Here is a 16,237-nt window from a genome sequence, read left to right on the forward strand (position 1 = left end):
GGGCATTGGTCAGACAGAACCTTTGAAATAGGTAGTATTGGTTCTTTGTCAGTCATCCTGAGGGACTGTTCTCAGACTGATGTTGGTGGATCTGGTGGCAAATGAATTTAGTCCAGAATATCTTCATCAAAATAACCTACTTATGAGACAAAGTGCATAGCCAAAGGCAACTATGCGGGTTGCCTTTCAAAGAAATTTGTTGGGATCTTCCTTCTGATGGATCAACTAATTGAGTTTAGTTAAACAAAACTCATTTCAGCATGTCCTATGTTCTATGAGTCTAAGTTGAATAAGTTATGGGTGCTTGCTTTCAAGAAGCTTTCACTAGTGCCGTTCAAATCTAGTAAATAGAAAGGTTCGAGGTAATGTGATAACTTTACTAAGAGATGTATTTACAAGATACTTTAGGAGTAAGGAAGAGGGGAATTTAACTCAAGTTGGAGAAGCAGGGTAAATTTCTTAAAGGAGATGCAACTGAAGAGAGTCTTTAAGGATGAGGCAGAAGTTAACTGAATTCCTGTATTCTCACATATGGCCTTGGATTTCTTTGAAATTTAACAAAAAGTTTAGGAAAAGGTAGTGTGAGCCAATTTCTGAGCCCTTTTCTTAAGGGATGTTCTTGGCCAAAGTGCCTGAAATATAGAAACTATTTGGAGTCGATAAGGTAATGGAAGACAATTTTTTGTTCTTGTTGAAGACGGCATAGATAGAGTGGTGAGTAAGGCAGGGAAAAGCAATGAGTAGAATGACTGAGAATCTTCCACGAAGCAGGGATATGAGCTTCACTGTGAGAGTTGACTGGAAAGGAACATTGGCCAGGGGAAATGTTGTTGGGGCGTGCGCGGTTACTAGCACCACGGACAGCGCTTCCCTATTAAACATTTCTGGGTGGTCGGAACCCGCTCTACAAGGAATTCTAGAGTATGCTTCAAACTTGATCCCCAAAGCCCTTCTCTTCCCTGACAGTTAAAGGAAACCACGTGAAACTCAATGGACTTCTTGGCAAAACCAACCTGCTCAACCTGATTTCCAAATATTATTGATTTATCTAATATTAGAAAGAAAAGAGGAGGAATCACACTGGTACCCTGTTCCAGGTGCTTTACAAGAACTATTTCATGTAACCCCTATGAGGTATGGATTAGTACTATATCTCAATTTTATAGACAAGGCAAAAGGATCAGAGAAGTTCAGTAACTTGCACACTAGCTATCATTGTTGGAAGCGGGGTCTAACCTGTGTGGCTTCAGAGTCTCTACCCTACATTACATAGTGTCTTTAGCAGCTGTCGTGGTAAGCTTCACTGGAAAAAAAAGCAATAAACTGGCTTGTGGTTATTTTTCAGTCTATGCTATGTTTTCCAGATGGCTCACCTCACAGCACACACTTATAGACTTTAAAGATGACATTTCACATGTACACAATAGCACATTTGTCTTGGACAACAGAGTGAGATAATGAAACATTTCACTGCTCTCTGAAACCCAGCTGTCTCTAGGATGAAACACAACCTGTTGTTAATGCTTCAAACACATTTAGGAGATGAAGTGAATGGGAACATAGTGGGCAGCTGAAACTTGGAATTATCACAGCCCTGCTTTTTTAATAGGATAGGGAATTTAAAGTGAGAAGACAGAGAGAAAGTGGCTAATAGGTGAATTGGCATAGAATTTTGGAGAATAATGAAAGAATGAGTAGAATCAGTTCCAATCTTGTACGTAATACAAATCACTATGATAATGATGTTTACATTACTAGTTGGTGAGACTATATATGAAGTCACTATAAAAGTGCAGCTAGAATGAGTTGAATGGTCAAGAGAGGTAGAGACATGTCATCCTTTATTTGTTTTTTTTGCATAAGGTTGGATCTGAGACTATTTCTAAATGAGAAGAGAAAGAAAATCAGGATCATGCTTGGAGCTTTCTCAGAACACATATTAGCCACCTCCCCACCAGGGAGCTTGATTCTTTCTATTTCATCAGTAGAGAATTATTCCTGTAGGATCCATAGTATCTCCCCTTCCTCCCCATGTTTCTTAAGTTTAATTGAATGGTGGACATAATTCATCATTTTAGTATATCCTCCAATTTTTACACATATCACTTTTCACTTCTTTTTAAACTGTTATTAATAGTTTATTTATTTAAGTACAGATGAAAATAAGGTCAAAACTTTGAAATTGTTGATATGTCTATTATGTCTCTTTTAATCTATAGGTTTTCCTCTTCTTCTTTCTTTTATTTCATTGCAATTTATTTGTTGAAGAAACTGGGTTGTTTGTAGTTTTCTGAACTCTAAATTTTGCTGAATGCCTCTAAACAATGACATTTTATGTATTTCTCTGCTACCTGTATTTCTTGTAAATGATTATTTAGATCTAGCTGGATGTAATTCAGGTTTGATGTTTTTGCAAAAATTCTTCCTTATTGGTATTGTGTACTTCCATCAAGAGGCACATAATCCAAATATTTGTTTTTGTGCTTCTAGCAGTCATTGATAATTATTTCTTAGATCCATTTCCTTAGTAATTGCAAAATGGTGATTTTCAAATTTTATCATTCCTTCTTCATTTATTAGTTGGACTACTTCAATAAAGTGAAAGTTTTCTTCATTAACTGCTTGGTTACCCTCAGGTATATATAAGAAAGATAGGATAAATACTTTATTTAAAATTTACCAGTTTTCAAACTAATAAGTTACATCCCCTAGCCTCCTCCAAAGTTGACTAATGATTTTTAAATTATTATTAAGAACTTAGGGATTTAAACATCCTTGGAGTGTTTCAATCCACTATAGTTATTATTTCTATTAATGCTCAAACCCTGTATTTTAACTAATGGAAGCTTCTTGTAATTTGTTCCTGTGTCTTTTTTTACATGACCCCAGTAGTCTCTGATAAAATCCTTGCTTTCTGGTATGACAATATTCTAGTTTTATCTCTAATATTTCTTGTCCTACACATCTTATTAACCATTTCTCAAAGGAGTGTTGGCTCTTTTGATGTGGGAAATGATATTTAGAGGCCACAATCTGGGTACTGGGGGAGCTTATTGCTACTGAGTTGGTCATTCTGTTTCTAGGCTTTTTATGTTTATATGTAAAACAGAATTAGTTTCTTAACTCAGATAATTACAACTATTTTCACCCACATTAATGTCCAGAGGATTGTTAAAAATTGAAAGGTATGGGCCTTTTGGTCTGTCTCTGGACCAGTAAGCAAATCATTGCTACAACCAAAAATGGTTCTAAAAAATATACAAAGTGCCCATAGGGTGCCTTCCTCTTTGAAAAAAGTCATTAATTTAAAGGACACAAGGATAAAGGGAGATTGGATCAAAGGGATGATTTAATTCTGGAATCAGAACTTTTCTGCCTCACATTGTTATGCATTTCCCTCTTAGGCTATCCTTTCCATGCTCCTCCCCACCAACTCCATCTAGCATATGTGCTAGGCAGAGTTGGACTTTCAGGTGTACACACTGTGATTCACACTAAAGTTCAGGCATACAATAGTTTGTTTCATCACTTTATCAAAATTTGTCATTGAAGCTCATTCTTGAATAAAATTATCATCTGTAGTTCAATTACAGCAGGGGCCCCATTTAAAAAAAATTTGGCTAATCTCGGCTTGCATACCTAATAGCATCAGTATTGTACTGCTCCCTTATTCATCAGAAATTCCATAATGAACAACGTACCTAAGTTATTAAATTGATTCTGCTATAATATCAGTGTATATTTGTTTGTTCACTTAACAGGCATTTTTAAACAAAGGAACCTTTTAAAGTTAAGAATTTAATAGGCCATTGCATGCAAATGGGGGCTGCATCAGCAACCAAACTTTAGCTACTGATGAATGACCTTGTGTTCAGGTTAGACATGTTGAATAACCCAGTAATATGGGAGCCAGTAATTGTTTGTAAAATTAAATTGGGTATCCAGACTGTTTTTTTTATGCCTAGTACAAATACTAAGATCTAGTGTGTTTCACCACTGATGTTATTATAGATGAACTATCAGCAGGGGGAGTGAGGGGCTCTGTTAAGTGAAAATATTTTCTCAAAGTAGAGATGATTTCTGGGAGCAGAATTTCTTGAAGAATAAGGTGAAAAGGTCAAAGAATCAAGAATTTTAATTTTTACGAATTTTCTTTTGAAGATTGTTATTTAGCATAAAATGCATATTTAATTTGCTTTTTTCCTCAGAAATGCATGGTTTGTGAAATATGTTTAATAAACTTTTATTAGGAATGATGTACACATTTCTGAGAAAGCATATATTCTCTCTTGGGCTTTTGAATGAAATGCACCCTACAAAATATAGTTATTTCTAAACCATTTTTAATTTTAGAAGGGTTCTTTATTAAAAAATGTATGTGCATATAGCAACTGTTAAAAAAGCTGAAAAAGAGTCCAGACTTTAAGTAGAGCTATGAATGAAGCAGATGTGGTTAGGACTAGGGCAAATCGGGCCAAAGGGTAAAAGGACAATACTGACTGCATTTTAAAACTTTAAATTCCATCGGAGACCAAGGGAAGAGATGTTTAGTTGGTGCAAGATCTATACTTCCTAAACAATTTAACTCATACACTTTGTTCAAATACCATAATTATATGGAACTTTTAATAGGAAGTGAGACCTGGTAGGTTTGCATAGGTTAGTGTGAAACAGCAACACATCCCAAAGTAATTCCAGAGAATAAAAATATATATGCAGGGCCTCCCCTAAGGAGCTGGAGGAAAATGCAGAGGTGTTGGGTTTCCTCACCTAATTGTTGCTGATGTTCTCACAAATGTTGAGGACTGGTGGTTTGATGTGCTGAGCCCTCTATCACGGGACTTGCCCTTATGAAGCTCATTACTGCAAAGGAGAGGCTAAACCTGCTTATAATTGTGCCTAAGAGTCTCCCCCTGAGTGCCTCTTTGTTGCTCAGATGTGGTCCTCTCTGTCTAGGTAAGCCAACTGGGTGGGTGAACTCACTGCCCTCCCCACTACATGGGATCTGACTCCCAGGAGTGTAAATCTCTCTGGCAACACAGGATATGATTCCTGGGGATGAATCTGGACCTGACATTGTGGGATTGAGAACATCTTCTTGACCAAAAGGGGGTTGCGAAAGGAAACAAAATAAAATTTTGGTGGCTGAGAGATTCCAAATGGAGTTGAGAGGTCACTCTGGTGGGCATTCTTATGCACTATATAGATAATTCTTTTTAGGTTTTGATGCTTTGAAATCGCTAGAAGTAAATACCCGGAGCTGTCAAACTGCAACCCAGTAGCCTTGACTCTTGAAGAGGATTGTATGGCAATGTAGCTTACAGGAGGTGACAGTGTGATTGTAAAAAGCCTTGTGGATCACACTCCCTTTATCCAGTGAATGGATGGATGAGTAGAAAAATGAGGACAAAAAACTAAGTGAAAAATAGGGTGGGAGGGGGAGGTAATTTGGGTGTTCTTTTTGACTTTTATTTTTTATTCTTATTTTAACTTTTTCTGGTGTAAGGAAAATGTTCAAGAAATGGATTGGGGTGATGAATGCATAACTATATGATGGGACTGTGAACAATTGATTATACACTTTGGATGACTGTATAGTATGTGAATATATCTCAATAAAATTGAATTAAAAATATGCATGTACACACAGACACAAGATATGTGTAGATACACCTATCTCAGCAGAATCAATTGGCTTAAAGATCTGATTACTCTGATATGCTGTGGATCCAGGCCTACATTGGAGTTTCCACCTTCCTGAGCCATTGTGAATTGGAACCCCAATTTTTTTCCACATCTAAAACTGTTGCTCTTGTGTAAGTCTAATTGCACAGCACGGACACAATCAAATAATTAACTTTCATGATGCTAAATAAAGTATTCAGAATTTAAGGTCCTTGAAAGAGTGAAATGTCCATTTCCATTCACTTTCTTAATCTGACTTTCACCCAGAATCTGGATAACCAATTTGCAAGGTAAATAAATTACTTCCTTGTTGATAGATCCAGTGATCTCAGGCTTCATCTCACTTCACTTTCTTCTCTATAGCTTTGGACCCTGAGAGCCTCTCATTTCTTGGTAATTTCACCATTCTTGCCTCTCATGAAGTCATCCTCTCATATATTATTGCTAAACATGTATATGATGTAAATAATACAAATGTTTACATCCTTATTAAAATGTATTCTTATTCCATATTTCTTTCTTTCATGATTTTAGCAATAATACCAAAATAATATCCTGAATTTTAAGCGATCTATAAAGTGTTTATTCATCCATTCAAATAATATTGAGCCCCTACTCAGTATCAATGAATTGGAGATGCTCATGCGGGAGAGAGAGTTGTTAAACAGGTTTCTTTAACAGGAGAGGTTGGTGATTATGGTCACTAAGATAGGGAACACTGGATGAGGATACAGTATGAGGTGAGGATCATGAGATCAGATTCAGAGGTTAAGCTTGAGACAAGGTAAATATCCAGGTGATGTTCAATGGCTGGATGTTTAATCCTAATTTAGACTATTTTATGCCAACAAATGTAAAAATGAAATTTTCTGGCATAATGTTAGCATAGAAGATTAGTTTATTTTCTAGAGAAAGACTAGTATAAGCAATAGTATTTAATTCTAGAATTAATTCTGAAACTTTTCTAGCAACAAAATATTTGATAACATGTTGCCACCTTTTCCCTCTCTAAATTTGCTTCATCATTCTGAAAACACTTTTCGTATTTCCTTACATTGTTTATGTTTTTCTTTTAATTTTAAAAACTATAGCATCAACAACAGTTTCTTACATTACATATATATAAAGACTAGTTCCCAATAAATGCATGGAATTCTAACTCAAACTTAGAAGAATAATTAACTGAAAAATTTCAGAAAACTGGTTAAAAACACTCCAAGAGAAGGCATTTGCCACATAACATCCCAAAAGACAATTCTCTTTTAAAATTTCTCTTTCTATAGCCATTCTTACCAAATGAAAAAAGTGAGCAAAACAATATTATTGGAAAACCACTTGGAAATAATGCCCTTCCTGAAGGAGGAATGCTTTTCTCACAGTTGCTCTTTTCTGGGTGGAAGTTTGTTTTAATTTATTCAATACATTTAATAGCCATTTGACAAAATATTTATTGAATGTCTGTTGTGTGCCAGGCAAACTTTTAGGTACTAAAGTTACATGGGTGACAAAATAGTTAAAGAGCCTTTCCCTCATGGCACTTATGTTCTAGCAAGGGCAGCAGTTTTTGTTGTGAAATTAACCGCATTGCGGAAATAACAAAATAAAAGAGATTATTTAATATTGAACATGCTATACTATGTCAACAAACATACAAAGCCTGGATTATAAGAAACCATATCCACATCTTATAAAGACTTTTAAAATAATTTTGGTTACATGAATGAATCAATAATAATACCATTTCCTCAATAATCATAAACTAATTGCAATGTGATTGTCTATCTCAGAGAAACCTTGGTAGAGTGAAAAATAAGTATTTCAAACAACAAAACTTGGTAACAAAATTAAGGAAGTCTTAGGTTTTTAATTTTGCTATACTCATATCAAATAAGTACTCAAGATTTAGTGGTGAAATACTAGATATGGTTAGAAACCAAGGCACAGTTGAAATGAAAGTTTAAAAAAAAGTATCAAAAGCCAAAATCCAGTATCACTATGATGCATTTTTAGGATTTTGATTTTGACACCCTAGTCTCAAATTTGTATTTGATGTGGTTTCAAACCTAGACAGAACTGTAATGAAAGTTTCAAAAAAAAAAAAAAAAAAAAAGTCAAGAGTTACAAAAAGGGAACAAATTGAGAAGGGAATTTTAGTAATTTTAATTTTGGCACCTGTGTTGGTTTGCTAATGCTGCTAGAATGCAAAACACCAGAAATGGTTTGGCTTTTATAAAGGGGGTTTATTTGGTTACAAAGTTACAGTCTTAAGACCATAAAAGTATCCAAGCTAAGGCATCAATAATAGGGTACCTTCAATGGAGAAAGGCCATTGGTGTCTGGAAAACCTGTTAGCTGGGAAGGCAAGTGGCTGGCGCCTGCTTGCTCCCAGGTTGCATTTCAAAATAGTGTTCTCCAAAATGTCAGCGTCACCTTTCAACAGCCATCTTCAAAATATCTCTCCAAGCTACAGCTGCACTGAGCTCCTTCTGTCTGAGCTTTTATAGGGCTCCGGTAAACTAATCAAGACCCACGCTGAATGGGCAGGGCCACACCTCCATGGAAATAATCTAATCAAAGGTATTACCCACAGTTGGGTGGGTCACATCTCCATGGAAACAACCTAATCCAAAGATTCCAACCTAATCAACACTAATACATCTGCCCCCACAAGATTGCATTAAGAACATGGCATTTTGGGGGACATAATACATCCAAACTGGCACAGCTCCCTAGTCTCAATTAGTACTTAGTTTAACAGTGAAGTGTAAGATGTGTTTATAAAACAATGTTACTGATTGAGATGTATGATTTGTGAAAAATTTTATATGTAATACCACTTCAGAAGTCTGTGCATTGATAAACTTGAATCCCTTAAAAATATCTAATGTTTTTCCTAGGCATGATACAAATAAATTATGAAAGTATAATAATAATGATGATAAATAAAATGACAATATCACCATATATTTATAAACTTCTTGCAGATTGTTTGATTATGACATAAAGTGTTAACATTGCTATAGTGTTCAAAATGGACTTTTTTTCTCTTAGCAGCTTTATTTGGGACAATTGAATAGTAAAAAGAATGATGTTGCAATTTAAACCACATTAAATTAAAAAATCCATGAGGAGAGGGAGGGGGAAGGTTTTCTTTCTAGAGGAATGGTAGCTAACAAATGTAGAGCAAATTCTAGTATTAGAAAATCATCATATTGTGACCTTCCAATGGATAATTTAACCATTGATAAACTGTGGTTAGGAAACAGAATAGTCGCATGATCTCACTCTATAGATTTATTAATTACTAAGGGAAAATGTGCTTCACAGGATCTGGCTATTACCACCTTAACCGAGTGGGAGGGCCTGACCACATACATGGGGAGGTTCATCTAGGTAGATTCTTGATGGGATGTTTGATCTGAACCTAGTTATGAGGAAGCATGACAAATCCAGACTGCCAAATGTCCTACAGGACTTCTGGCCAGGACTTTTCAAGGAACTCAAAGGAAGAGAGAATGTTGGTGGCTGTTCTAGTTTGCTAATGCTACCAGAATGCTAAACACCAGAGATGGATTGGCTTTTATAAAAGGGGATTTATTTGGTTACACAGTTACAGTCTTAAGGTCGTGAAGTGTCCAAGGTAACACATCAGCAATTGGGTACCTTCACTGGAAGATGGCCAATGGTGTCCAGAAAACCTCTGTTAGCTGGGAAGGCACGTGGCTGGCGTCTGCTCCAAAGTTCTGGTTTCAAAATTGTTTTCTCCCAGGACGTTCCTCTCGAGGCTGCAGTTCCTCAAAAATGTCACTCTTAGTTGCTCTTGGGGTGTTTGTCCTCTCTTAGCTTCTCCAGAGCAAGAGTCTACTTTCAATGGCCGTCTTCAAACTGTCTCTCATCTGCAGCTACTCTCTCAGCTTCTGTGCATTCTTCAAAGTATCCCTCTTGGCTGTAGCTCCTCTTCAAAATGTCACTCTCAGTTGCTCTTCAAAATGTCACTCACAGCTGCACTGAGTTCCTTCTGTTTGTCAGCTCATTTATATGGCTTCAGTGTTTAATTTAGACCCACCCTGAATGGGTGGGGTAACACCTTCATGGAAATTATCCAGTCAGAGTCATCACCCACAGTTGGGTGAGGCACATCTTCACGGAAACACTCAAAGAATTACAATCTAATCAACACTGACACCTCTGCCCACACAAGATTACATCAAAGATAATGGAGTTTCGGAGGACATAATACATTCAAACTGGCACAGTGGCCATGATTTGATGATTTCTCCTATCCTGTCGAAGGCCCAGACTGCCCAACTCTCTTTGTGTTATCTTTGTGGTTGTCAGGGCATTATACATCATGAAGGCACATGCCTATTGCTGTTTGTTCTGGGGGGATATTGGGGAAATGGTAATCTTCTAAGTCTTTGTGGGAAGAGAAAAGCAATGGGAAAGTGTCTTTTCCAAATTTAATCCCTACATTGGTAGAAAATATTTCAATGATCTATTTGCAAACATTGACTTAAAATTTTCATGTATTACTTCTATAGTTTTACTTTGTATTTTAATAACTAAGTAATCTGAGCTTTGTGATTAATATTCTGTGATTCAAATGAGCAAAAACTTCCTTTCTGTTACAAAATGCATAATGGATAATTTGAGTATAAAAATAATATTTCTTATATGGGACTATTCCACTTTCTGCAATTTTCTGAATTCTGATTCCCACTGGTTAGTGAGCTAAATTTTTTAAATGCAGTTTTATTGAGCTATATTCACACACCATACAAAGCATCCAAAGTATACAATCACTCACTGGCTCACAGTATCATCATAGTGAGCTTAATTTTAGTAATGGATTTTCTTGAAATAGAGTTTCAAGACTGAAGAAGTAAAGCCCAAAGCTCTTCTTGAAGGAGAATTATATACATTTCAGTTACACTTACCTTTGGAGTATCTGGTTTGTCAAAACTCACGTAACATTCTGATGAAGAAAAAGGGAGTTGTTGTCTTTTCTTTAGAGAGACTTATGTTTGAAGCAAAACAGCTCACAGGTGTTTGGAGCCCACGAGTAATAGACTTCTTTGCTTGTAGAATTATCCTTGGGAGGGGGATCATACCCGGGAAGTGGTGAGCAATGTACCTACCCAACACCCCTTCCTGGGGGGAGCCCAGCAAGTGTCTGAACTTCTTCTTTCTGTTTGCTCCTCTGCTCTTGAGGGTGAGTGGAGTAGGAGAGTTGGGGCCCGGAAGCAATTGCTTCTCATGCACTATTTAGTTTGCATATCCCGCTTGGGTATTTGGCAATAGATGACTCATTCTCAGACCGTTTTTGCAAGCCCTGATGTTGATACATTTTCCTACATTCCGGAGAAGAACTATTACAATGCTAAAATGTAAAAGTGTGAGAAGTAGAAAAAGTTAAGGTGTGGGATAGTGAGTGGAAATTCAGTTGTTTACAGTTTTACTGGCAGAGTAGAATTTACACAGACTTTGTAATCAGTTAGACCTTAGTTTAAAGTCTAGCTCTGCTAGTTCTTAGTTAGGTGATTTTGACCAGTTATTTAACTTCTCTAAGCCTCAGTTTCCTCATTCATAAGATAGAATAATATAATCTTCCTCATAAGGTAAGTATTAATTGAAATAGTAATAGTACATTCTAGCACACATTAAGCTCCTAATAAATGGAAGTTATTAATACATTGCTAGGAGAAGAAAATATGTCAAGGAACAAATGATATAATTGCCTTATGAATAGGAAGAGGTTCTTTGTGGACAAAGACTTCAGAATTGGATTATTAAGTGGTCTCCTCTTTCACCAAGTATAGTTGGGTTTGCTCTGCAGTGAAAATTCCCTTAGCAAAGAATATGTCCAAATACATTCTTAAACCAGAGTCATGGAAATTAATGAACAAGCTTCAAAACATTTGTGGATAATTTGCTATTTTTTGCAATCACTTTTGTCACCTTCACAATGTTTGCCATATTCTCATGCCATCTATCATATTATTTCCCTAATGTTTGTCTTCAAATTAACTCACCTTTTTAATCTTCATTTAAGTCTTATCTTAGGCAGCAATATCTGTAAAGTCATGGATTTGCTCTGCAAGTTATATTTTTCTAACACACTTTAAAACAAATACCTTAAAGTTGCACCTGTATGTATCTCCGATAATCATCTCAGCACCTCCAATGCTGTATTACTGTGCTTTGGAAACACTGACATACATTATCCTCCTTGACCCTCAAAATTGTTATATAAAGTAAATCAGGAAAGCATAATTATCCCCATTTGAAAGATGAGAAAAATCAATTTCATGTTTAAAATCTTATAGCCAGTAAATTGCCAAAACCGGGCCTGGTACCCATGCCTTCTGTGTGTTAACCCAGTGAGCTACTCTACCACTAACTTCTCTAAGGAATGCAAAATCAGAACTAAAAGTAAAGTTTTATATATTTAGATTTGACTTTTTTGGAATCTTGTGGTAACGTGACTAGATGTCAGACAGAAAACAAACAAACAAACAAACAAACAAAAAAAGCAAACAAAGAAACTCAGAGCAGATGGCCAAGTGTGGTAGGCAGCCTCTAAGGTGGCTCCTAATCACCTCTGCCTCCTGCAAATCATGGTCTTTTCTGATCCCCTCCCCTTGAGTAAACTGCTTCAAACCAGTAGAATATGGCAACCTTGAGGAGAAGCTCCTGCTTTGATTAGGTTACAAAAGACTGTGACTTCTGTCTTGCTAGAAGACTCTTTCTTTTGTTGGCTTTCTTGAAGGAAGCTGCCATATTAGAGAGGGCAATGGCTGGTGAGGAATGGAGGCCCTCAATTCACGATCCTTCAATGGTCGCGCCTGTTAGCTTGGAAACTGATCCTTCCCAAGGCCCCAGATGAGACCCCAGCCTCAGTGAGCACTTTGACAGCAGCCTTGTGAGAGATCTTGAAGCAGAGAACCCAGCTAAACTGTTCCCAGAATCCTGACCCACAGAAACCATAAGACGATATATGTGTGGTGTTTTAAAGCTTTAAGTTTGTGGGGTGCTATTTTATGCAGCAATAGATAACACAAGTCTACAGGAGTTATTTCCAGAAGTGACTCATTGGAAGTGGATTCAAGTGAACACTTCTGTGCATGGTGCCCAGGTGCCTGCTTTCCTATGGGCTGCGACATCTTACACTGGACACTTTTTCTTTCTCCCTTATTCTCCCATTCTCTCCTTCCTTTCCTTTTCTCTTCCCATTCTCTCCTTCCTTTCCTTTTCTCTTCCTGTACTTCACGGCATCCCTTTTACCCTCCTCTGTATATTTAATTAATAGAGCAGTTGGAAATGTAAAGTCAATAGTGACATGAAAGAAGACTCCTACATCTGCAAAAAATGATCATTTATACTTTTTATCCCCAATGCTTTGCCCAGGGCTTCATGTGTAGGAGGGGCATATATAGGAGGTGTTCAACAAAGGTTTGGCTATTGTTCTTATTGAATCATCATGCAGAATTGCTTAGTTGCTGTCCATTTTATTTTGAATTTGAGTTTTTGTTTTTGTTTTTACTTATGGGAATGTCATTATTTTAAAGGGCTTTTGCACTCATGTTTTTCTCTCTTCTCTTCCTCTGCAGGCAATTGAAAAAATCTGGTATTTAGCACTGATCTATCAGTACCACTTGCTGACTTAGGTGTGAAGATGATTTTTCTTAAAGGTACATTCTCTACAAGGTAAAAAAAAAACATTGATAATGAGGAAATAGTGTCCATAATTTTATGTTGTTTTGCTGACTTTTTGTTTTCCCACTACTACACTACCTTAAAGATTTTCACTTCCACAGTAGTGTTTGCTTCTGTTTTACATGCACAAATAGCTAAAGTGAATGAGGCACAAACCATAGCAGATAAGTTCATCTGTATAAAGCCTTGAAAACTATCTGAAGCTAGCCTTTTGATAAAGGGGGAGGGAATTGGAAGGTATGAGGAAGGATGGAGCAGGTAGGGGATATGTATATGCACACAAATTTGAATCACAGCCCCCTCGCTGTATGCCAACACGATTTAATAATAGCACACCTAAACACACACACACATGTAAGTGAGTCACACTATAAAAACTTTTAACAAGTGCTGGCAAGTCAGATGGCAGACTTACCCTGAAACCTGTCTCTCCAATAAAAACCTCATAACTAAAAACAAGGCTGTCCATAAAGCATAACATATAATAACAATTATTTGCAACTGGTACAAGACTTGATTAGAAAGTTGAAAGTTCACTTTCTCAGGTGAAAATTCTTTATTACTTCTACAGTATGCAGCCAGCAGGTTATCATGTATACATGAACTGTGAGATGCTACCCATTTCAACCATCGACACTTACTATCACTGATCCAAGGGGAGATTGGGGTGATGCAGTTTTACCTACCTTTATAAGAACACCAGTATTTGGTATGTATAGAGGGAATGCCTACCATGTGGCAGATACTTTGTTAGACACTGAATTTGCTATCTCATTTCATCCTCTTTGCAATCAGGTAACAATTATATTTTACTGATGACAAAAGTGATAAAAGCTCAAAGTTGTTAACCAACTTTCCTAAGGTTACACAAGTAGTAAGTGTCCAAAGCTGGATTTGAACTCAAGTCTGTTTGATCCCCACGCCATGCTCTTTCCATCAAATGTGTGGTCTTGATAAATAACATAAAATTAATGAATATGTGGAAATCTATGACTAGGATACTGTTGTGGCCTGACACTGGAACTTGTTGAACATGTGATAGAGTGGATGAGAGAAGGTTCTTCTCTGTTGCTACTTGTTTTGCCTTGGAGAAGTCACACAGCCATGTTGGGTTCTTGATTTTCTTTTTTTTTTTTAATTGATAAAAGGAATCATCTCAATTGGTTGTTGCCTCATGTGCCTTCTATATTAATGTTCTGTTATATAAGCCTATAAATTCATCCATCCAGGCTTGCACAAGTCCAACAAGCCTGAATTAAGTAGAACCCTGAGATTTAGCATGTCCTTTTTCAGAGTCTCTTTTTGGCAGGTGGTCAGAGTCTGAAAATGGAAGAGAAGTTTCATGAAGCTACTGTGTCATGTTTTCATTGTCTTCATCCCTTTCTTTCTCTTTTAGGTGCTTAGCTTTGGTGAGACATCCCTGGGTGAGAACCTGAAATGGGGAGAAGCTGGAGATAGGACTGGGGAGAAGAAAACATTAGTCAATAAAATTCCATTTTTGTTTTTTGAAACAAATATTCTTTCCTAAACTCAGTTTTTAAGGAGTGGAAGAAATCTCTCTGCATAGGCAGAATGTCTTAGGGTAGCTGTTAATAAAGAATTTGATTGCAGTATCTCCCATTTCTAAGAATTTTATAATTTTCTTAAAGTATTCATTATACCCAATCTTTTAAAAGTCTTTAAGGCATACTGCAATGCAGGAATCAGCAAACTTTTTTTTGTAAATGACCAGACTGTAAATTGTTTAGTCTTTGCAGGCCATATGCTCTCTTTGCAACTACTCAACTCTGCCGTTACAGTAACAAAGCAGCAATAGACAATATATAAATGAATGAGTGGCTGTGTACCAATAAAACTTTATTTATAAATAAATAAAGTTTATTTATTTAGGGATTTGGTCCAAGGGCTGCAGTTTGGTGACCTCCATTATAATGGAAAGAGTTCAACTGAAGTTTGATTATGACTCTCGCCCTTTATTTGGTGTTCCAGTTTGCTAAGGCTGCCATTATGAAAAATACCAGAAATGGATTGGTTTTATAAAGGGGATTTATTTGGTTACAAATTTACAGTCCTAAGGTCATAAAAGTGTCCAAATTAAGGCATCAACAAGAGCATACCTTCAATGAAGAACAGCTGATGGCATCTAGAACACCTCTGTCAGCTGAGAAGGCCTGTGGCCAGTGTCTGCTGGTCCTTTGCTCCAGGGTTGTGTTTCAGCTCCTCTCTCTCAGCTCCTGTGCATCCTTTCTTCTCTCTCCCAGGGTGTTTCTCTTTAAGCATCTGGGGATCCTCTCTTAGCTTCTCTGGGGCAAACTCTGGGTTTCAACTCTTAGCTTAGCATCTCTAAATGTCCTTCTGTCTGCATCTCTAAGCATCTCTGTCAGCTCCTGCTCTGCTTCTATCTGTCTTCCTGAGCCTCTTAAAGGACTCCAGTGATCTAATTAAGACCCACCCTGAATGGTGGGGCTACACCTCCATGGAAATGAACAAATCAAAATTTCTCACTTACAATTGGATGAGTCACATCTCCATGGAAACAACCTAATCCAAATATCCTACAAGATTGGATTAAAAGAACAGCACTTTGTTGGGGACATAATATAGCCAAAACAGCATAGCTGGGTATTCTTGAGCAAGATTCTAATTTCTATTTTGTTGTAGTTTCCTTATCTATAAGATGAGGATAATAAAATCTATTTCACAAGACTGCTATGAGAATTAAACTATACAGCAAAACATAGTAAATAGCCTGGCATCTAATAGGTGAATGGTAACTATAATGATTATAATCATGATAATTGTATTAATATTTTAATTTCTCTTAGTATTGTCATGT

General features: G+C 36.7%; 1 protein-coding gene and 1 long non-coding RNA gene across 2 annotated transcripts in view; one reads left to right on the forward strand and one right to left on the reverse strand.

Annotated features, from left to right (window-relative positions):
* Positions 1 to 10,943, reverse strand: part of CDKN2B (cyclin dependent kinase inhibitor 2B) — a 20,656-nt gene extending 9,713 nt beyond the window's left edge. The window contains exon 1 of the mRNA XM_037798017.1: positions 10,623 to 10,943. The gene's annotated coding sequence lies outside the window, so the exon portion shown is untranslated. The remainder of the gene's footprint in view (positions 1 to 10,622) is intronic.
* The window catches only part of LOC119505319, a 29,606-nt gene that overhangs the window by 2,579 nt on the left and 10,790 nt on the right, over positions 1 to 16,237 (forward strand). Inside the window, exons 2-4 of the long non-coding RNA XR_005210712.1 lie at positions 13,296 to 13,392; positions 13,973 to 14,110; positions 14,798 to 14,825. This is a non-coding gene — a long non-coding RNA (uncharacterized LOC119505319). The remainder of the gene's footprint in view (positions 1 to 13,295; positions 13,393 to 13,972; positions 14,111 to 14,797; positions 14,826 to 16,237) is intronic.

The sequence above is a fragment of the Choloepus didactylus genome, chromosome 10 (genome assembly GCF_015220235.1).
Source record: "Choloepus didactylus isolate mChoDid1 chromosome 10, mChoDid1.pri, whole genome shotgun sequence".
Lineage (NCBI taxonomy): Eukaryota > Metazoa > Chordata > Mammalia > Pilosa > Megalonychidae > Choloepus > Choloepus didactylus.